At 38.7% G+C, this 22470-nt stretch overlaps 2 pseudogenes; one reads left to right on the top strand and one right to left on the bottom strand.

Annotated features, from left to right (window-relative positions):
• Positions 9932-10976, top strand: PANTROV1R-PS204 (vomeronasal 1 receptor panTroV1R-ps204 pseudogene; annotated as a pseudogene).
• Positions 16059-18029, bottom strand: LOC469741 (heat shock cognate 71 kDa protein-like; annotated as a pseudogene).
• Positions 18030-22470: the final 4441 nt, after the last annotated feature.

Raw genomic sequence — 22470 nt, forward strand, 5'->3', positions numbered from 1 at the left:
GAAGATAGAGAGTAGAAGGATGGTTACCAGAAGCTGGGAACGGTAGTGAGGGGTTGGGAGGGAAGTAGGGGTGGATAATGGGTACAAAAAATAGTTAGAAAGAATGAATAAGACCTACACTTACATGGCACAACAGGGTGACTATCGGCAATAATAATTTAAATGTGCACTTAAAACTAACTAAAATAGTGTAATTTGATTATTTGTAACACAAAGGATAAATTTTTGACAGGATGGCTACTCCATTCTCCATGATATGATTATTATGCATTGCATGCCTGTACAAAACATCTTATGTTCCCCATAAATATATACACCTATTATGTACCCACAAAAATTAAAAATGTTAAAAAAATTCATTGATAACTACACTGGGGGCTCCCATGTATGTGATATATTTTACATCATGGTGATATCAGAATTTCCTTTTTTTCTTTGATTTTGAGAGATTTTTCTTAATACTTCTAGGTGAGCTATTATTTGGCTTGAGTTTAATTGAATATCACTGAGATTCTTATGCCTAGATGCTCATATCTTTTCCCACATTCAGAAATTTTTAACCATAATTTCTTTTTTTTTTAAGGAAGGGCCTTGCTTCGTCCCCCAGGCTGGAGTATAGTGGCACAATCATAAGTCACTGCTGCCTTGACCTCCTGGGCTCAAGCAATTCTCCCACCTCAGCCCCCCAAGTAGCTGGGACTACAGGCATGCACCACTATGGCTGCCTAATTTTTAAATTTTTTTATAGATGGCTTTCACTATATTGCCTATGCCGATCTCTAACTTTTGGGCTCAAGCATTCCTCCCACCTCAGTGTCCCAAAGTGCATGAGCCTCTGCATCTGGCCTTAACCATCTTAAAAAAATTTTTTTTAATTTATTTTTTGTAGTGACAAAAATTAAATTTATTAAAATATCTTATTTAAAATTTACATTACTTATAAAATAATATAATATATAGTTATTATTTTAATAAATTTTTAACTATATATTATAATGATATAAATTTATCAAAATTTTTATTAAAAATATATTTTTGGAGTTGCCCAGGCTGCTCTGGAACTACTGATCTCAGATGGTCCTCATGCCTCAGCATCCCTAAGTGCTTGGATTATAGGCATGAACCACCCTGTCTGGCCCATAATTTTTAAAAGTAAGCTTTTTGTTTATTTCTCTCTTTCTCTTTTCCTTCTGAACTCCTATTATGCAAGTATTAGCTTTCTTGATAGTATACTATAGATCCTGTAGGTTTTCTTCATTCATTTTTATTCTTTTTGCTTTTTGATTCTCTCATTAGATAAATTCAAATGTTCTTTCTTCAAGCTCATGGATTATTTCTTTTGTTTAATCAAGTCTGCTATTGGAGGTTTCTATTGAATTTTTTACTTCTGTCATCTTATTCTTCCTTTCTAGGATTTCTATTTGTTTGTTTTATTGTTTCTATTTATTTTTTCAATCTTCTCTTTTTCTTTGTGTCATATTTTCCTAATTCCATTTAGTTTTCTTTTCTCTTCTTTTTAATCACTCAGTGAACTTCTTTAAGGGATTCCATTCTTAGTTCATAGATCTTCATTTTTAAACAATCTATTATTGGACCTTTATTAGTTTCTTTTGGTAGTGTCATATTTTACTGATTCTTCATAATCTTTGTGTCCTTGTGTTGGTGTCTGTCATTTTAAAACCATGGCCACATCTCCCAGTCTTCACATGTGTTCTTTCATGGGACTAGTCCTTTACTGTTTATTCTAACCTGGGTTCTGGATGGCTCAAATTGCAGTGACCATGGACAGGAGGAGGTTGCTGTCACATTCTCTCTTTGGGCTGGGTTGTGGCCTGTGCTCTGAGATCAGCTAAAGCTTCTGGCTGGGCTATGAGGTCTGGTGAAATCAGTAGCTGGGCTCTTCAGTCAGGAGGAGCTGTGGACTGGGCTCTGCTGTCACCTTTATAAAGGAGGGTCTCAGGCTGTGTCTCCAGGCTGAGTGGTATTACTGTTTGGATCTTGCAGTTGGGCAAGGCTCAGAAATTGGGTGGAATTATTGCTCAGCCACTAGAAATGGGCAAGGAGGTACTCCAGAAATAAGAATGGTCTTGGGCTTGCCTCCTTGCCCAGGGAAATCTTACACTGTATTCGGAGACTGGGTAGCATTATTGATTGGACATTTTTAAGATTGACTGGTAGATAGGGTGAGTTTGACATTTGCTTTTCATCTATGTTATTACACACACAATATTCATACTCTTTTTTAAGTAACACTGAGAGTGGGATAATGAACATTTATATATCGAAAGCATTAGTTCTTTTTTTCGACTAGTCTTTGCTATGATGCACAGGCTGGCCTCAAATTTTTGGGCTCAAGTGATCCACCTGCCTCAGCCTCCCAAGTACCTGGGACTACAGGCATGCACCATGGCACTCAGCTGCATTAATTCTAGTCAATATTTATTTTGATGTCCAAATGTCCCCAGTTTGGGCTGGGCACGATGGTTTATGCCTGTAATTCCAGCACTTTGGGAGGCCAAGGTGGGAAGATCACTTGAGACCAGGAGTTTGAGACCAGCCTCAACAACATGGTGAAACCCCGTCTCTACAAATAAATAAATAAATACAAAAATTAGCTGGTCATGGTGGTGCACACCTGTAATCCCAGCTACTTGGGAGACTGAGGCAGGAGAATCACTCAAACCTGGGAGGCGGTGGTTGCAGTGAGCCGAGATGGCACCACTGCACTCCAGCCAGGGCAACAGAGTGAGATTTTGTCTCAAAAAAAACAAACAATAACAAAAATGTCATCCCCAATTTACCCTTGGAAGCCCCTAAATTCTGTCTTGTCTATCTTTTTGATGAAATCTCACTCATCTTGTAGTGCTTTCTTGCTTTTTGACAAAGGCCCATTTTATATATTTCCTACTCAAGACCAAAGAATCATGGTTAGGCTTATATGGAAATAGGTATTTAGAAATCAAAATCTGGCTGTAAGGGAAAAACACATACTGCATAATCTCACCTATATATGAAGGATCTAAAATGGACTCACAGAAGTTGAGAATAGAATGATGGCTGTCAAGGGCTGGATGGGGGAGGAAATGAAGAAGTAATGGTTAAATTGTACAAAGTTATAGTTATGCAAGATAAATAAATTCTCAAGATATATAACTTGGTGTCTACAGTTAATAAAACTGTACTGTATACCTTCAATTTGCTAAGAGGGTAGATCTTATGTTAAATGTTCATAAAAAATAACACAAAACCAACCAAGCAAACAAAAAGAACAACAATAATAAAGGATGTAGAAGGTAACTTTGGGAAGTGATGTATATGTTTATGGCCATGATGGTGGTTATGGTCTTGTAGCATATACTTACCCTTAAATATGTACAACTTTTTATATGTCAGTCAAATCTTAATAAAATAGTTTTTCAAAAATCTGAATATATGGCCTGCTCATTGCTACTAGTGTCTCCTTGCCTTCACCATTTCAGTAAAGAAAGACAAGTTAAAAGTAGTAAGTTGGCCGGGCCTGGTGGCTCACGCCTGCAATCCCAGCCCTTTGGGAGGCCGAGGCGGGTGGATCACCTCAGGTCGGGAGTTGAGACCAGCCTGACCAATATGGAGAAACCCCGTCTCTACTAAACAAATACAAAATTAGCCGGGCATGGTTGGGCATGCCTGTGATCCCAGCTACTCGGGAAGGCTGAGGCAGGAGAATCACGTGAACCTGGGAGGTGGAGGTTGTGGTGAGCCGAGATGGCACCACTGCACTCCAGCCTGGGCAATGAGAGCGAAACTGCATCTCAAGAAAAACCAAACAAATAAACAAAAAAAGTAATTAGTTTATATTCCAATTTTCAGTTCTCAATGTGTTCGAGCTTATCCTACATGACATTGATGTACAAGCTAGGTCAAGTGGAAGTGGGGATTTAGTTTGGCTTAGTGTGATATAATCACATGAACACCCCAGGTTTATACATTGTGGATTATGACATTAAAAAGTGTTCAACTGAGGAGGTGTCGCTATTTACTTTGCTTTACTTGGTAAGTAAAGTAAGTACCTCTTTTTCCCTTTTGAGACTGCTTCTTACCAAAACAACCAGACATTGCCATATTTCAAAGGTAATAGGAAAATTGCTCATCCGGGGAGAGGGGGAGAGATGAGGTAATGATATTCTTTTTATATAACAGCAGCGTGGCTGTCCTCACATGGAAAAACACACTCTCAAAACCCTGCTTGGTAAGTGTTGCTTAGCTTTTCAGTCTGAGAAAGAGCGACAGTGAGGCAGCGGGAAAGAAATGTAGGTCTAGGACAATAATTTCAGTGACTGACTATTTAGGGTCTACCCAGGCACATGCAAGAGGCAGGATTTTCTCTTAAGGTACAGAATAACTTATAATAATGCTCAGAATCTAATAATATCTAATACTTTAGTTAATTTAGATTCAGTAGGCTTTATTTGTTTTTGGTTTTTGTTATTTTAACCCCCTCTGCTTTTGGAAAGAATAGTAGACTTTAGACAAAAGCTCACTTCAGCAATAATTTTTCTAGAAATGATTCTAGATTTTTATTTATTTATATTATTGATATCTTTTTACACTCCTGTTACTTTAAAACCTGAATGTGAGGTAGACTAAAAATGTGAATGTATTCAATTATTTTTGAATACTCAATTTATAGTTTCTTCTGCGTAATAAATTTATACCAAATGAATCCCATAATGGTTCTTATGTTTATTTCTCCACAAAATAAAGGTCTATGTCTTCTTTCTCATTTGTTTCTCACTACATTCTTTGAAATATTGGGCACTTTATTCAATTCAAAATGCTCTAAGGATGTTGTGAGAAGAAAACAAAGTGATAGAATTATTTTCCATTTGTGATGTCATAGTGATTAGTATTTTCAAAAATGCATGGGATGGTACGGCATAGTGGCTCACATCTGTAATCCCAGAACTTTGGGAGACCAAAGTGGGAGGATTGCCTGAGCCCAAGAATTCAAGACTAGCTTGGGCAACACAGTGAGACCCCCGTCTCTATAAAAAGCTAAAAAATTAGTTGGGTGTGGTGATGCACACCTGTAGTCCCAGCTACTCAGGAAGCTGAGGTGGGAGGATTGCTGGAATCCAGGTGGCCAAGGCTGCAGTGAGCCATGATCATGGCACTATTCTCCAGCCCAAGCAACAGAGCACAATCCTGTCTCAGAAAAAAAAAAAAAAAAAAACTGCATGAGAAATATAATTTTAACAAGTAACCATATTTTACCTTTTTCATCACTGTAATTAGTGACCAACTTCTTACTGTATCTTTCATATAACTTGAGATATCTTCTCCCTAGTGACTTAATTGATTTCACAGTTAGAAAAGTAATTCATATTTAGCTGGAAAAGAATGTGACATCTCAACTCTAAATTTTATTGAAATATTTTTAGTGTTACTTTTAATTACCTAAAGTCACAAGACAATGAGTGATAAACTGTTGGTTTTACTTTATTTTCTTAATAAATGGATGAGTAAATTAAAATTATTTTTAAAATTTCCTTTTGTTCAAAATATTTTGTTGTGATAGAATTATAATGTATCTTCTTCTAAAAACTCAAATTTTTATTTAATCAATAAAAATATTCTTTATAAAATAAAGTTAAATGATTTACCACAAATGTCAACCTGGTAGTTTGTGATTAGGTAATTCCATCATACTCTCTGTAATATGCTTTCAGAAAAGAAGAAAACTGGGGCAGGACCAAGAATAAGGTAAATAAAAGGCCAAGTCAAAATTACAGATATTTTTCTTTTATGTCTCCCAAGAATCAAATTTAAAAAAAAACAGAAAACCTAAGTTGGAGAAAAATCTGCATTTAAGGATTTTACTGAGAAATTTTTCAGATATTCTTAAACACATTCAAAGTCAAAAATCCCTTTCTCTTTTTATGCTCAGGCATGTGCCAGCTTTTCCCATTAAGGAAGGAGGACAGTCTGACTCTGAGTCATCCTGCATTACAGATTTAAAATGCTTTTTTTCTTCTACTGACTCCTTTCTGACTCTTTGTCCTGACTTCCAGAAGGTGAGCATATTCTACTCCCTTTTGCTAATGAGATACAAGCAAAGTGAGGAGGTAAGACTTTGCAAACTTTTTGACAAAAAAATTCACACACTTTGCTCTCATTGTAATTTTTGTAGCAATCAGGAAAACATAGGCAAGATTGAAGTGTCAGCTTCCCATTCGAGTTGCATTCCATTTTTAGGAGAACTATTTCAATTTTCTCTATGTCTGTTTTCCTGCTTCTTCTCTACAATAACATATTAATAAATGCCTTGGGATTGTAAAGACACTAGTAACAGGATATTACTACAAACTAAACTTCTATCTAATTCCATTGCCAAGAAGTGATAGTCTGGGCCATGGTTTGGGGACTCAGTTCTCATTCATTTATACCACAGTTTCTTTTTTTTTCTTTCTTTCTTTTTAGAGGTCATAATTCTATTTTATTAATATATATTTTTTATTATACTTTAAGTTCTAGGGTACATGTGCACAACGTGCAGGTTTGTTACATATGTATACATGTGCCATGTTGGTGTGCTGCACCCATTAACTCATCATTTACATTAGGTATATCTCCTAATGCTATCCCTCCCCACTCCCCCCACCCCACAACAGGCCCCAGTGTGTGATGTTCCCCTTCCTGTGTCCAAGTGTTCTTGTTGTTCAATTCCCACCTATGAGTGAGAACATGCAGTGTTTGGCTTTTTGTCCTTGCAATTGTTTGCTGAGAATGATGGTTTCCAGCTTCATCCATGTCCCTACAAAGGACATGAACTCAACATTTTTTATGGCTGCATAGTGTTCCATGGTGTATATGTGCCACATTTTCTTAATCCAGTCTATCATTGTTGGACATTTGGGTTGGATCCAAGTCTTTGCTATTGTGAGTAGTGCTGCAATAAACATAGGTGTGCATGTGTCTTTATAGCAGCATGATTTATATTCCTTTGGGTATATACCCAGTAATGGGATGGCTGGGTCAAATGGTATTTCTAGTTCTAGATCCCTGAGGAATCGCCACAGTGTCTTCCACAATGGTTGAACTAGTTTACAGTCCCACCAACAGTGTAAAAGTGTTCCTATTTCTCCACATCCTTTCCAGCACCTGTTGTTTCCTGACTTTTTAATGATTGCCATTCTAACTGGTGTAGGATGATATCTCATTGTGGTTTTGATTTGCATTTCTCTAATGGCCAGTGATGATGAGCATTTTTTCATGTGTCTTTTGGCTGCGTAACTGTCTTCTTTTGAGAAGTGTCTGTTCATATCCTTTGCCTGTTTTTTGATGGGGTTGTTTTTTTCTTATAAATTTGTTGAGTACTTTTTAGTTCTGGATATTAGCCCTTTGTCAGATGAGTAGATTGCAACAATTTTCTCCCATTCTGTAGGTTGCCTGTTCACTCTGATGGTAGTTTCTTTTGCTGTGCAGAAGCTCTTTAGTTTAATTAGATCCCATTTGTCAATTTTGGCTTTTGTTGCCATTGCTTTTGGTGTTTTAGACATGAAGTCCTTGCCCATGCCTATGTCCTGAATGGTATTGCCTAGGTTTTCTTCTAGGATTTTTATGGTTTTAGGTCTAACATTTAAGTCTTTAATCCATCTTGAATTGATTTTTGTATAAGGTGTAAGGAAGGGATCCAGTTTCAGCTTTCTACATATGGCTAGCCAGTTTTCCCAGCACCATTTGTTAAATAGAGAATCCTTTCCCCATTTCTTGTTTTTGTCAGGTTTGTCAAAGATCAGATAGTTGTAGATGTGTGGTATTATTTCTGAGGGCTCTGTTCTGTTCCATTAGTCTATATCTCTGTTTTGGTACCAGTACCATGCTGTTTTGGTTACTGTAGCCTTGTAGCATAGTTTGAAGTCAGGTAGCGTGACGCCTCCAGCTTTGTTCTTTTGGCTTAGGATTGACTTGGCGATGCGGGCTCTTTTTTGGTTCCATGTGAACTTTAAAGTAGTTTTTTCCAATTCTGTGAAGAAAGTCATTGGTAGCTTGATGGGGATGGCATTGAATCTATAAATTACCTTGGGAAATATGGCCATTTTCACGATATTGATTCTTCCTATCCATGAGCATGGAATGTTCTTCCATTAGCTTGTGTCCTCTTTTATTTCATTGAGCAGTGGCTTGTAGTTCTCCTTGAAGAGGTCTTTCACATCCCTTGTAAGTTGGATTCCTAGGTATTTTATTCTCTTTGAAGCAATTGTGAATGGGAGTTCACTCATGATTTGGCTCTCTGTTTGTCTGTTATTGGTGTATAAGAATGCTTGTGATTTTTGCACATTGATTTTGTATTCTGAGACTTTGCTGAAGTTGCTTATCAGCTTAAGCAGATTTTGGGCTGAGACAATGGGGTTTTCTAGATATACAATCATGTAGTCTGCAAACAGGGACGATTTGACTTCCTCTTTTCCTAAATGAATACCTTTTATTTCTTTCTCCTGCCTGATTGCCCTGGCCAGAACTTCCAACACTATGTTGAATAGGAGTGGTGAGAGAGGGCATCCCTGTCTTGTGCCTATACCACAGTTTCTTAATGATACTTTTTGTAGTCTCATTGTGGTTGCATATTTTATACGCAAATTTTCAAGTCTTTGCATTTCCCATATGTGGCTCATGCATTTCTTATGATTCTCTCCACAGTTTTCCTGCTTATGAAATGACTATCACCAGTTGTCCTCTTGGCATAACAAAGCCCCCTTCTCACAGTGATAATTTTATCACCCAAACACATCCACTTTTTTCCATGAGACAGTAAACTAAATTTTAAAAATGATGATGATATTTGCCAAAATGATTATGACAAAGTAGCTATTATTTTATGATTGACAGGATTCACTTTTAGGTCTTTGTATGCCTGACACTGATTTAAGTGCTTTATGCAGTTTTTATGTTTTACACTTTACAAGGTTCCTAGACAGGTGCATTATGTTCTGATTGAACAACCCAGGATATAGAAGCACACATCGTCATTTCCTTATGCTGCACCAGGTCCCACCACAGTCAACTCTGTCAAGCCTGGTCTGATTCTGCTGAGCAGCTGCCCTTACTTTGTTCTCCTTCCTTTTCTTGTGACCAGGAGCACAGCCCAGGTAGTTGTGATGATGCTATGAATCCCACTATTGAGCATGACTGAGGACCAGGCTTGGTGCCCAGCACCGGCTAAATGGTCTTCCGTGGAAACAAGGGCTGTGTAGTCAGTCAAGGAAGGCCCTTGGTTCACGTTGCCACTCTCCGGCATGCTTCCAGGGTTTTCACCATCATGCATGGGGTCAAAGCTGCATTTACCACAATAAGTGCCCATGTTTGAATGTGAGAGTTTTAACTGTTTATAGACCTTAAGGTTTTGTTATTTTTCTGCAGAATCTATGTAAGCTACGTACCAAGATATATGTAAGAAGCTGCTCTGCCACTGTCAATAATAGTTACTGTTCAGTGAAAATCATTGAGTCATTTTATTTCTCCATCCCCAAGTGCACCAGGAAAGGAGCCCCAGAGAAGATGAGATAAAGATCGAAATGGTCCTGTTGAGTTAATTTACTTTTTCCACTTGCCCAACACATACTTTGATTTTGTTTGACAGATATCTATAGGTAGAAGAAGTTTGTGCACAGCAGAAATCCAAGCTCCTTCCTGCCCTTGAGGTGCTTGTGGACATGTACAAGAGAAACCATCAGTTTTCCATCAATAGGGCAAATGTTGCTATGGAGGAAAGCATAGATTTTGTGGGAGCCCAGGAAAGGGAACAGAGGGAGAACCACAGGGGTGGGAATGGGAGACGGACAGCAAGTATCTGGAGAATTACATGGTTGCGTTGAATATTTAGCAAAGAGTAATAAACTACTCAGATTTAATCGACATTTTTTATTCCAGATCACAGAGATTATTGAACATAATGATACTAATTAACAACATGGCAGAAATGTTCCTAATGCAATTATCATTTGATGTCTTATTTTTCTCTACAGATATCCTTTATTTGTTTTAATTTTCCATGGAAATGACCAAGCTTTTCAGCTATATTGTCATTAAAAATGTTTATTACCCTCAAGTCAGCTTTGGAATCTCAGCAAACACCTTCCTCCTTCTTTTCCACATCTTCACTTTTGCTGATACTCACAGGCTTAAGCCCATTGACATGACCATTAGTCACTTGCCCCGAATCCACATACTGCTACTCTTCACTCAGGCGATACTGGTGTCCTCCGACTTATTTGAATCATGGAATATTCAGAACAATGATCTAAAGTGTAAGATCATCACATTTTTAAACAGGGTGATGAGGGGAGTCTCCATCTGCACCACTTGCCTCCTAAGCGTGCTCCAGGCCATCACCATCAGCCCCAGCACCTCCTTCTTGGAAAAGTTTAAACATATTTCTGCAAATCACACCCTAGGCTTCATCCTCTTCTCATGGGTCCTCAACATGTTCATTACTAATAACCTTTTGCTTTTCATTGTGCCTACCCCGAATAGGATTGGGGCCAGTCTTTTGTTTGTCATTGAGCACTGTTATGTTTTGCCCATGAGCTACACCCACAGGAGCCTGTTTTTCATACTAATGGTTTTGAGGGATGTCATCTTCATAGGACTCATGGTCCTCTCAAGTGGCTATGGGTGATTATTTTGTACAAACAAAAGAGACTGTCCCAGCACCTACATAGCACCAGCGTCTCCCCAAGAGCCTCCCCAGCAAAAAGGGCCTCCCAGACCATCCTATTGTTGGTGAGCTGTTTTGTCTTCATATATTGGGTGGACTTCATATTCTTATTTTCAGTGGTTGTGACATGGATAAACGACCCTCTACTGGTATGATTCCATATGCCTGTGGTCAATAACTATGCCATAATTAGTCCTTTAGTCTTAATCTATGCTGATAACAAATATTCAAGATTGTTCAGACTCTTTGGAGGAGAATAATTAAGGTTTATCAAAAGTGATGAAAATTTACAACTATAAATGCATTTGATAGTCCCCCAAATAGTTTTACATGTTGCATAGGGTATTTCTCTGAATACATTCATTCAAGGTTATTACTAACCCTGTGTTATATCAATTATAACGATCTTTGTAATATGATTAATATGATTAGCAAATGCAATTGAGTAAATTGTGCACATCAGTCATATGTCTATAGGATTTTTGTTTCTTTGCTTTCTTTCTTTTTTTTTTTTTTTGAGACGGAGCCTCGCTCTGTCACCCAGGCTGGAGTGCAGTGGCGCCATGTCGGCTCACTGCAAGCTCCGCCCCCCCGGGTTCCCACCAGATTCCCACCAGGCGCCTGTTCCCACCAGGCGCCGTTCCCACCAGGCGCCATCTCGGCTCACTGCAAGCTCCGCCCCCCCGGGTTCCCACGAGGCGCCCTTCCCACCAGGCGCCCGCCACCCTGGTTCCCACAGGCGCCCGCCACCACACTCGGCTAATTTTTTTGTATTTTTAGTAGAGACGGGGTTTCACTATGTTAGCCAGGATGGTCTCAATCTCCTGACCTCGTGATCTGCCCACCTCGGCCTCCCAGAGTGCTGGGATTACAGGCGTGAGCCATTGCGCCTGGCCACACTTTTCTTGTTTGTATATAAATATCCCGTTTTATTTATCACACTTTTTTGATCTCCCACATGTATCTGCATTTCCCAACTTTGTTATGTTTTTATTTTTACTTATTTCTATATATTTTTTTGAGACAGGGTTTCTCTCTGTCCCTCAGCCTGGGGTGCAATGGCACAATCATGTCTCACTGTTCCCTCGACCTCCTGGGCTCAAATGATCCTCCCACCTCAGCCTTTGAATAGCTGGGATTACAGGCACACGCCACCACACCTGGCTAATTAAAAACATTTTTTTTGTAGAGACAGGGTCTCGCTGTGTTGCCGAGGCTGGTCTCAAACTCCTTGGGCTCAAGGAATCCTCATGCCTTGGCCTCTCAAAGTGTTGGATTATAGGTATGAGCCATCCCTCCTGATCTGACTTCATCATTTCTATAAAATTCAAAGTCTTTATTTCAAATATTGTATCTTTGTTTTCCCTCTTCTCTACTTCTGAATTTTCAACATGATTTAAATTAGACCTGCTCATTTTATTATTTATATCTCCTAATCTCTTTCATATATTTTAGATCTCTCTGCTTTCTCAGTTGCATTCTAAACATTTTATTCAGCCAAGTAGCTTAGTTATAATTTTACCTGAAGTCGGTATCAACTGCCATTTAACAATTCAATTTATTTTCATAGCTTTGATGCCAGTTTATTTTTTATATTTTTTATGTTGATACATAATATGTGTACATATTTATGGCATATGTATAATATTTTGTTATATGCATACAATGTGTCATGATCAAGTTGATGTATAAGGTATTCATCAACTCAAATTTTTATTTGTAATTTTACAAAAAAATTTTGGAGATAGGGTTTCACTCTGTCACCCAGGCTGGAGTGCGGTGGAGTAATCATGGCTCACTGCAGTCTCGACCTCCTGGGCTGAAGAAATTTTCCCACCTCAGCCTCCTAAGTAACTGGGACTGCAGGCACATACCACCACACCTGGCTAATTATTATTATTATTCTTGTAGAGATGGAATATCACTCTTGCTCAGGCTAGTCTCAAAATCCTGGCCTCAAATATCCTACTCCCTTGACCTCCCAAAGTGCTGGGATTACAGGAATGAGCTAGAGTGTCCAGCCTGTTTATTATTTGTATGTGTTGGAAACCTTTCAGTTCTCTCTCAAAGCTATTTTGAAATATACAATACATTGTTATATATAGTCAGTTACTCTGCTATCAAATATTAAAACATTTCTTATATCTAACTGTATGTTTGTACCCATTAACAACCTCTCTTCTTCCATCAACAACCATCTACACACACTTCTCAGTCTCTGGTAGCTATCATTCTTCTCTCTATCTCCGTGAGATCAACTTTTTTTGCTCCCATATGTAAGTGAAACTATTCAATATTTGTCCTTCTGTGCCTGGCATACATCACTTAACATAATGACATCCATTTACATCCGTGTTGCTGCAAATAACAAAATTTCAGTTTTTTTAAAGGCATAATAGTACTTTATTGTGCACATACACTACATTTTCATTCACTGATGGACAATTTAGTTGATCTCATATCTTTGCTGTTGTAAATACTGTTGCTATAAACATGCAAATGTAGGCATCCCTTTGATATATGGATTTCCTTTTCTTTTGATAAATACCCAGTAGTGGGATTGCTAGATGGTATGGTAGTCCTATTTTTAGTTAGGTTTTTTGTTGTTGTTTTTTTTTTTTTTTGGTTCTTTTTGGTGACATCTCCATACTGTTTTCCATAGTGGCTGTACTGACTTACATTGCCACCAACAGTATATAAGTTTTCTTTTCTCCACATTCTTGCCAACATCTCTTGTGTTTTCCTTTTAATAATAGTCATTCTAACTGGGGTAAGATGATATCTCATTCTGGTTTTGATTTATATTTCCCTTGTGACTGGTAATGTTGAGCATTAAAAAAAAAAACCTGTTAGCCATTTGCATTTCTTCTTTTGAGAAATGTCTATGTATATCCTTTGCGCACTTTTTAATGTGATTGCTTTTTACTATTTGAGTATATTTTGGATGTTAGTTCTTTATCAGATGAATAGTTTGCAAATATTTTCTCCCATTCAACAAGTTGTTTCTTTGCTCCATTGTTTCCTTTGCCATGTAGAAGGTTTTTTATTTAATAATATTTTCCCATTTGTCTGCTTTTGTTTTTGTTTTCATTTTCGTTGTGTGTGTTTTTGATGTCGTAGCCATAAAATATTTGCCTAAACTAATGTTCTGAAGTGTTTTCTGTGTGTTTTTATCTAATAGTTTTACAGTTTCAGGTCTTATGTATAAGTTCATAATTCATCTTCAGATTATTTTTGTATATGGTGAGAAATAGGGGTCCAGTTTCATACTTTTGCATGTAGATATCCTGTTTTCCCAGCACCATTCATTGAAAATAATGTCCAACACCCAGTGTATGTTCTTGGAGCCTTTGTGGAAAACCAGTTGGCTGTAAATACATGGATTTATTTCTCTGTTCTATACTCTGTTCCACTGGACTATGTGTCTCTTTTAAACTCAATACCATGCTATTGTTGTTACTTTTGCCTTGTAATCTATTTCATTTACTTTTCTTTTTCTTTCTTTTTGTTTTAATTTTTGTGGGTACATAGTAGGTATACATATTTATGAGGTACATGAGATGGGGTTTGATACAGGCATGCAATGTGAAATAATCACAGCATAGAGAATGGGGCATCTATCCCCTCAAGCATTTATCCTTTGAATCACAAACAATCCAATTACACCCTTTAAATTATTTTAAAATGTACAATTAAATTATTATTGACTATAGCCACCCTGTTATGGCATCAAATAGTAGGTCTTATTCATTACTTCTAATTATTTTTTGTATCCATTAACAATCCTCACCTCCCCCCAGCACACATCCCTCAGTGACCCTTCCAGTCTCCGGAAACCATCCTTCTACTCTCTATCTCCATGGATTCAATTGTTTTGATTTTTAGATCTCACAAATAAGTGAGAACATGTGACATTTATCTCTCTGTGCCTGGCTTATTTCATTAAACACAATGATCTCCAGTTCCATTCATGTATTCATGTTGTTGCAAAGGACTAGATCTCTCTTTTTTTTTTTTTTTTTTTTGCTTAATAATACTCCATTGTGTATATGTACCATGTTTTTTAAGATTTATTTTTTATTTAATACGTTTTTGGGGAACAGGTGGTGTTTGGTTACATGAATAAATTCTTCAGTGGTGATTTCTGAGATTTTGGTGCACCCATCACACAAGTAGTGTACACTGTACCCAATGTGTAGTCATTTATCCCTCATCCCCCTCCCACCCTTTCCCTGAAGTTCCCAAAGTCCATTGTATCATTCTTATTCCTTTGTGTTCTCATAGCTTAGCTCCCACTTATGAGTGAGAACATATGATGTTTGGTTGTCCATTCCCGAGTTATTTTACTTAGAATAATAGTCTCCAATTCCATTCAGGTTGCTGCAAATGCCATTATTTCATTCCTTGTTATGTCTGAGGTAGTATTCCATGGTATATATGTACCACATTTTCTTTATCCATGCGTTGGTTGATGGGACATTTTTTTCTGCAATTGCAAATTGTGCTGCTATAAACATGCATGCGCAAGTATCTTTTTCGTATAATGACTTCTTTTCCTCTGGGTAGATACCCAGTAGTCGGATTGCTGGATCAAATGATAGATCTACTTTTAGTTTTTTAAGGAATCTCCACGTTGTTTTCCATCCTAGTTGTACTAGTTTACATTCCCACCAGCAGTGTAAAAGTGTTCCCATTTCACCACATCCTTGCCAACATATATTATTTTTTAATTTTTTTATTATGGCCATTCTTGCAGGAGTGGGGTGGTATTGCATTGTGGTTTTGATCTCTATTTCCCTAATAATTAGTGATGTTGAGCATTCTTCCATGTGCTTTTTGGCCATTTGTATATCTTTTTTTGAGAATTCATCTCCTTAGCCCACTTTTTGATGGGATTATTTGTATTGTTCTTGCTGACTTCTTTGTAGATTCTGGATATTAGTCTTTTGTCACATGTAGAGATTGTGAAAATTTTCTCCCACTCTGTAAGTTGTCTGTTAACTCTGCTGATTCTTTTGCTGTGCCGAAGCTTTTTAGTTTAATTAAGTCCCGCCTATTTATCTTTGTTTTTGTTGCATTTGCTTTTGGGTTCTTGGTCGTGAAGTCTTTGCCTAAGTCAATGTCTAGAAGGATTTTATGTTTTTTTATGGTGCCAATTTAAAACAGTTTTTATTTAAGACACTGTATTTTCCAGTTAAAATACAGTATTTATAAAGTGCAATGTTATTTCCTTCCCCTGTGCATATGTTCCATATTCAAGTATTGAGACTACCCAGGTACTTACTATATTAGCTGAACTTTTTTAAACCGCCACAGAATTTGCTACAAATTTAGGTCCTTCAGTGTTTCAAAATGTGTGGAACAACGCTACATCTATAGTTGGGTTGGCTTAATCAACCTCTTCAATGGTGGGCCCTGAGGAAGCACCATCAGAGGGAGGAGCTCCACCATCAGGGAATCCCCCAGGCATTCCTCCTGGCACACCTCCTGCACTCTGGTACACTTGGTAATGATGGAGTTGCAGACTTTCTCCAGCTTTTCCTGCTGATGTTCAAATTCTTCCTTCTCGACAGTCTGATTTTTATTGAGCCAGTTGATAGTTTTATTGCACTTGTCCAGAATCTTCTGTTTGTCTTCATCATTAATCTTGCCTTGAAGTTTCTCATCTTAGACAGTTGCTTTCTTGTTGAATGCATACGACTCAAGTGAATTCTTAGATGACACTTCGTCCCTCTGCTTCTCATCTTCAGCTTTGTACTTCTCAGCTTCCTGGACCATACATTCAATGTCTTCCTTGCTCAAATGGCCCTTGTCATTAGTGATAGTAATCTTGTTCTCTTTTCCTGTACTCTTGTCCACAGAAGAGACATTGAGGATGACATTGGCATCAATGTCAAAAGTGACTTCAATCTGAGGAACACCACAGGGTGCAGGAGGTATGCCTGTGAGTTCACACTTGCCAAGCAGGTTGTTATCCTTGGTCGTGGCACGCTCACCTTCATAAACCTGTGAATAAGCACACCAGGCTGGTTGCCAGAATAGGTAGTGAAGGTCTGTGTCTGCTTAGTAGGAATGGTAGTATTATGCTTGATGAAGACAGTGGTGACTCCACCAGCAGTTTCAATACCAAGGGAAAGAGGAGAGACATCTAAGAGCAGCAACTCTTGAACATTTTCAGACTTGTCTCCAGATAGGATGGCTGCCTGAACAGCTGCACCATAAGCAAGAGCTTCATCAGGATTGATGCTCTTATTCAGTTCTTTTCCATTGATGAAGTCTTGGAGAAGCTTCTGAATCTTGGGGATATGAGTAGAACAACCAAACAGGACAATATCATGAATCTTTGACTTGTCCAGTTTGGCATCTTGAAGGGCTTTCTCTATGGGGTCTAGGGTGCTATAGAACAGGTCAGCATTCAATTCTTCAAATCGGGCACAGGCACTGGACATATAGAAGTTTATTCCTTCATAGAGAGAATCGATCCCAATACTGGCCTGGACGCTGGAAGAGAGAGTACGCTTAGCATGTTCATAAGCAGTATGGAGGCATCTTACAGCTCTCTTGTTCTCACTGATGTCCTTCTTATGCTTGCTCTTGAACTCAGCAATAAAATGGTTGACATTCGGTTGTCAAAGTCTTCTCCACCCAAGTGGGTGTCTCCAGCTGTAGATTTGACCTCAAAGATTCCATCCTCAATAGTGAGGATTGGCACATCAAAAGTCCCACCTCTCAGGTCAAAGGTCAGCACTTTTCTTTCAGCTCCAACCTTTTTGTCTAAGCTGTAAGCAGTAGCAGCTGCAGTTGGCTCACTGATAATTCTAAGTACATTGAGACCAGCAATAGTTCTAGCATATTTGGTAGCCTGATGCTGAGGGTCATTAAAGTAAGCTGGCACTGTGACCACAGCATTGGTAACTGTATTCCCAAGGTATGCTTCTGCAATTTCCTTTATCTTTGTCAGAACCATAGAGGGTACCTCCTCTGGGTAGAAGCTTTTGGTCTCTCCCTTGTATTCCACTTGGACCTTGGGCCTGCCAGCATCATTCACCACCATGAAGGGCCAATACTTCATATCAGGCTGGACAACAGCATCATCAAATCTCCATCCAATTAGATGTTTGGCATCAAAAAACCATGTTGGTGGGGTTCATTGCAACTTGATTCTTTGTGCCATCACCGATCAATCGTTCAGTGTCTGTAAAGGCAACATAGCTTGGAGTGGTTCGGTTTCCCTGATCATTGGCAATTATCTCTACTTTCCCGTGCTGGAAAACACCCACACAAGAGTAGGTGGTGCCAATATCAATATCAACTGCAGTTCCCTTCAACATGGTTGCTGGTATGTAGGCCTGGCTCTGGCTACAAAGAAAGACACAGAAACCCTGAGAGCTGCAGGTGAGTTCAGTGACAGAAGGGTTTTTTCTGATGTCATCTTGTAGAAGCTTTATGGTGTCAGGTCTTCGATTTAAGTCTTTGATCCATCGTGGATTGATTTTTGTATAAGGGGAGAGGTGAGGATCCAGTTTCATTCTTCTACATGTGGCTTGCCAGTTATCCCAGCACCATTTGTTGAATAGGGTGTCCTTTCCTCACTTTATGTTTTTGTTCAGTTTTTTGAAGATCAGTTGGCTGTAAGTATTTGGCTTTACTTCTGGGTTCTCTATACTGTTCCATTTGTCTATGTGCCTATTTTTATACCAGTACCATGCTGTTTTGGTGACTATGGCCTTACAGTATAGTTTGAAGTTGGGTAATGTGATGCTTCCAGATCTGTTCTTTTTGCTTCTTCTTGCTTTGGCTATGCAGGGTCTTTCTTGGTTTTCAAGTGATCCTCCTGCCTTGGCCTCCCAAAGTTCTGGGATTACAGGCATAAGCCACTACACCCAGGATTTGCCCACTTTTAAATGAGGTTTTTGAGGGGTTTTCTTGTTGTCGTAAATTTGAGTTCCTTATAGATGATGAATATTAGACTTTTGTCAGATGCATAGTTCACAAATATTCCCTCCCATTCTGTAGATTGTCTGTTCACTCTGTTGATAGTTTCTTTTGCTAGGCAGAAGCTCATAAGTTTAATTAGATCCCATTTGTCAATTTTTGCTTTTGTTGTGACTGCTTTTGGCATTTTCATCATAAAAATTTTGCTCATTTTTACGTCCAGAATAGTATTGCCTAGGTTGTCTTCCAGGGATTTTATAGTTTTGGGTTTTACATTTAAGTTTTTAATCAATCTTGAGTTAATTTTTGTATATCTTGTAAAAAAAGAGGTCCAGTTTCAGTCTTCTGCATGTGGCTATCAGTTATTCAAGCACAGTTTATTCAATAGGGAATTCTTTCCCTACTGCTTGTTTTTGTCAGCTTTGTGGAAGATCAGATGGTTGTAGGTGTGTGGCCTTATTTCTGGGCGTCTATTCAGTTCCACTGGTATGTGTTTCTGTTTCTGTACCAGTACCATGCTGTTTTGATTAATGTAGCCCTCCTCTATAGTTTAAAGTTGAGTAGTTTGATCACTATAGCTTTGTTCTTTTTGCTGAAGATTGCCTTAGCTATTCCAGTTCATTTCTGGTTCTGTATGAATTTTAAAATAGCTTTTTTTCTAGTTCTGTGGGGAATGTCATTGTTAGTTTAATAAGAATAGCATTGAACCTGTAAATTGCTTTTGACAATATGGCCGTTTTAGTGATACTGATTCTTCCTATCCATGAGCAGGGAATTGTTACTGTTGAGGGTAGTTGTCCAGATTCTTGGCATTTTGAACAAAGACTTGGACAAAACATGCAAACAAAACAAGGCAGCAAAAGCAGAGATTTATTTTAAATGAAAGTACACTCCACAGAGTCAGGGGAGGCTCAAGCAAGCAGCTCAAGAGCGTTAGTTACAGAATATTTTGGGGTTTAAACGCCCTCTAGAGGTTTCCCATTGGTTCACTCTATGCAAATAAAGTAGTGGGCCATGACCAGTCTGATTGGTTGTGGAAAGGGACCAATCAGAGGTACTTTCATTTTCCAACTGCCACGCAGCAACTGCCACAAAGAGAAAGGAGGAATTGAAAGGGGAATAGCCTGTGATATTCAGTCAGCATGAATCAGCCTTAGGTTCCCTGCCTCCAGACCCTAGTCTCCTGCCTCAGAATGTTTTTCCATTTGTTTGTGTCATCTCTGATTTCTTTGAACAGAGCCAAACCATATTACATGGGGTGCATGATTGTTCTTGGTGTCCACTGATTTTTTTTTTCAATGCAGCTGCTGGTGCAATTTTCACATTACCCTGTGAGAAATACTTGGATCTTGTAAGCTAACACCAAGAACAATCATGCACCGCATGTGATATGGTTGGGCTCTGTGTCCCCACCCAAATCTCATCTCAAATTGTAATCCCCACATGTCAAGGGAGGGATTACAATTGGGCAAAGGGATTATTGAATCATGGGGGTGGTTTCCCCCATGCTGCTCCTGTGATGGTGAGTGAGTTCTCACAAGATCTAATGGTTTTATAAGTGTTGGAAGTCCCTCCTTCACTCCTTTCTCTCTCCTGCTGCCATGTAAGACATGCCTGCTTCCCCTTCCACCATGACTGTAAGTTTTCTGAGGCCTCCCCAGCCATGCGTAACTGTGAGTCAATTAAACCTTTTTATTTTATAAATTACCCAGTCTTGGGTAATTCTTTATAGCAGTGTGAAAATGGACTAATACCCCATGTGAGTATTTGGAACCTTACAAGTACACCTGGTAAGGGCTCAGAGCCAGATGGTTTCATTTCCTCTCTCGTGCTGCTCTCTGACTGGTAGAAAAATTGGTGAATCACAAAAACATATTTAAAATGGCAACTATGTGAGGCTTGCAAATATGGGAAAGTGAACAAAAAAAGTAATATTTAAAAAGTAGAACACAAAAGAGTTTGCACAGTCTTATTTAAGCTATGCCATACATGTTCATAAACAAGTTTGAAAGAGAATTTGAAAATTATTACAATTTTCAGATAAAATCTATTCTTTCAGTTTAAGTTTAAAAGCATGCATTTAGAAATAAATTGATATGTACAAAATAAATCTTAGCCATCCAAAAACTTCAAATATCCCAAACAAGTCTTTTTTTAAAGGTGCATGTAAGTCAGATTTTACTATATTTTGAAAAATTGTAATAAATAATGCAGTTGACAAAATAATCTACACTGACATAGAAATAAGCAATTTTCTTATTATTATACTTTAAGTTCTAGGGTACATGGGCACAACATGCAGACTTGTCACATAGGTATACATGTGCCATGTTGGCTTGCTGTACCCATCAACTTGTCATTTACATTAGGTAATTGTTATAATACTATAATCACTCATAATTATATAATATTGTACGTATTATTACATATGTATGCAGGTCCTCCGCTAATGTTATCAATTCCTGGCCAAGGCCACTGTCTGTATAGAGTTAACAGTTTCTCTCTTTGTCTCTGTGTGTGTTTTCTCCAGGTATTCCAGTTTTCCCCCACAACCCAAAGATGTGCACATTAGGTTAATTGGCATGTCTACATTGTCCCAGTAAGAGTGTGGGCCAGGCATGGTGGCTCATGCCTGTAATCCCAGCACTTTGGGAGGCCGAGGTGGGCAGATCACCTAAGGTCATGAGTTTGAGACCAGCCTGGCCAACATGGTGAAACCCCGTCTCTACTAAAAATATAAAAATTAGCGGGGCCTGGTGATGTGTTCCTGTAGTCCCAGCTACTGGGGAGGCAAAGGCAGGAGAATTGCTTGAACCCGGGAGGTGGAGGTTGCAGTGAGCCAAGATCATGCCATTGCACTCCAGGTTGGGTGACAGATCGAGACTCCGTCTCAAGAAGAAAAAGAATGAGTGTGGGTGAGGGTGTGAATGTGCCTTACAATGAAATGGAGTCTTGTCCAGTATTGGTTCCTACCTTGCACCCTGAGCTGCTGGGATGGCCTCTGGCTACTTGTGACCCTGAACTAGAATTAGTAAGGTGGGAAATGAATGAATGAATTTATAAAACATATTATAAAATCAATATCTGGCCGGGCGCGGTGGCTCACACCTGTAATTCCAGCACTTTGGGAGGCCGAGGCAGGTGGATCACAAGGTCAGGAGATCAAGACCATCCTGGCTAACACGGTGAAACCCCGTCTCTACTAAAAAATACAAAAAATTAGCCAGGCATGGTGGCAGGCGCCTGTAGTCCCAGCTACTAGGGAGGCTGAGGCAGGAGAATGGCGTGAACCCGGGAGCAGAGGTGGCAGTGAGCCGAGATTGCACCACTGCACTCCAGTCTGGACGACAGAGCGAGGTAAGGGCTCAGAGCCCCCAAAAAACAAACAAAAAACAAAAATCAGTATTCGTAAAGTACATAATAACCATGCAAATGCACAACAATGCACAATGCAGTAATGGAGTACAGAAGCGCTCTGCTGACATATTTTCTATTTTGAACCCTGAGGTGGTAGGAGGTGCTCTTTGCAATACTTGATTTGCTAACATTTATTCATTCATTTAACCCATCACCACTATGACCACCATCACTTACTGACTCACTAAGAATTGGGTAAGTAATTATCTTACATGTTCATAGTGGTGCGTTCATAGCTCACTGTAAACTCAAACTCCTGGGCTCAAGAGATCTTCCTGCCTCAGCCTTACAAGTAGCTCTATTAACCTTTCTTAAATGTATCTATAGCTCTCATTTATTTCAATGTTTAATATGATAAGTGTTTTGGATCTTTATTTAGAAACTTGGTGATGTTTTTGTTACCAGAAATATGCTATAGGAAC

This window comes from Pan troglodytes, chromosome 1 (genome assembly GCF_028858775.2).
Source record: "Pan troglodytes isolate AG18354 chromosome 1, NHGRI_mPanTro3-v2.0_pri, whole genome shotgun sequence".
NCBI classification, from domain to species: Eukaryota; Metazoa; Chordata; class Mammalia; order Primates; family Hominidae; genus Pan; species Pan troglodytes.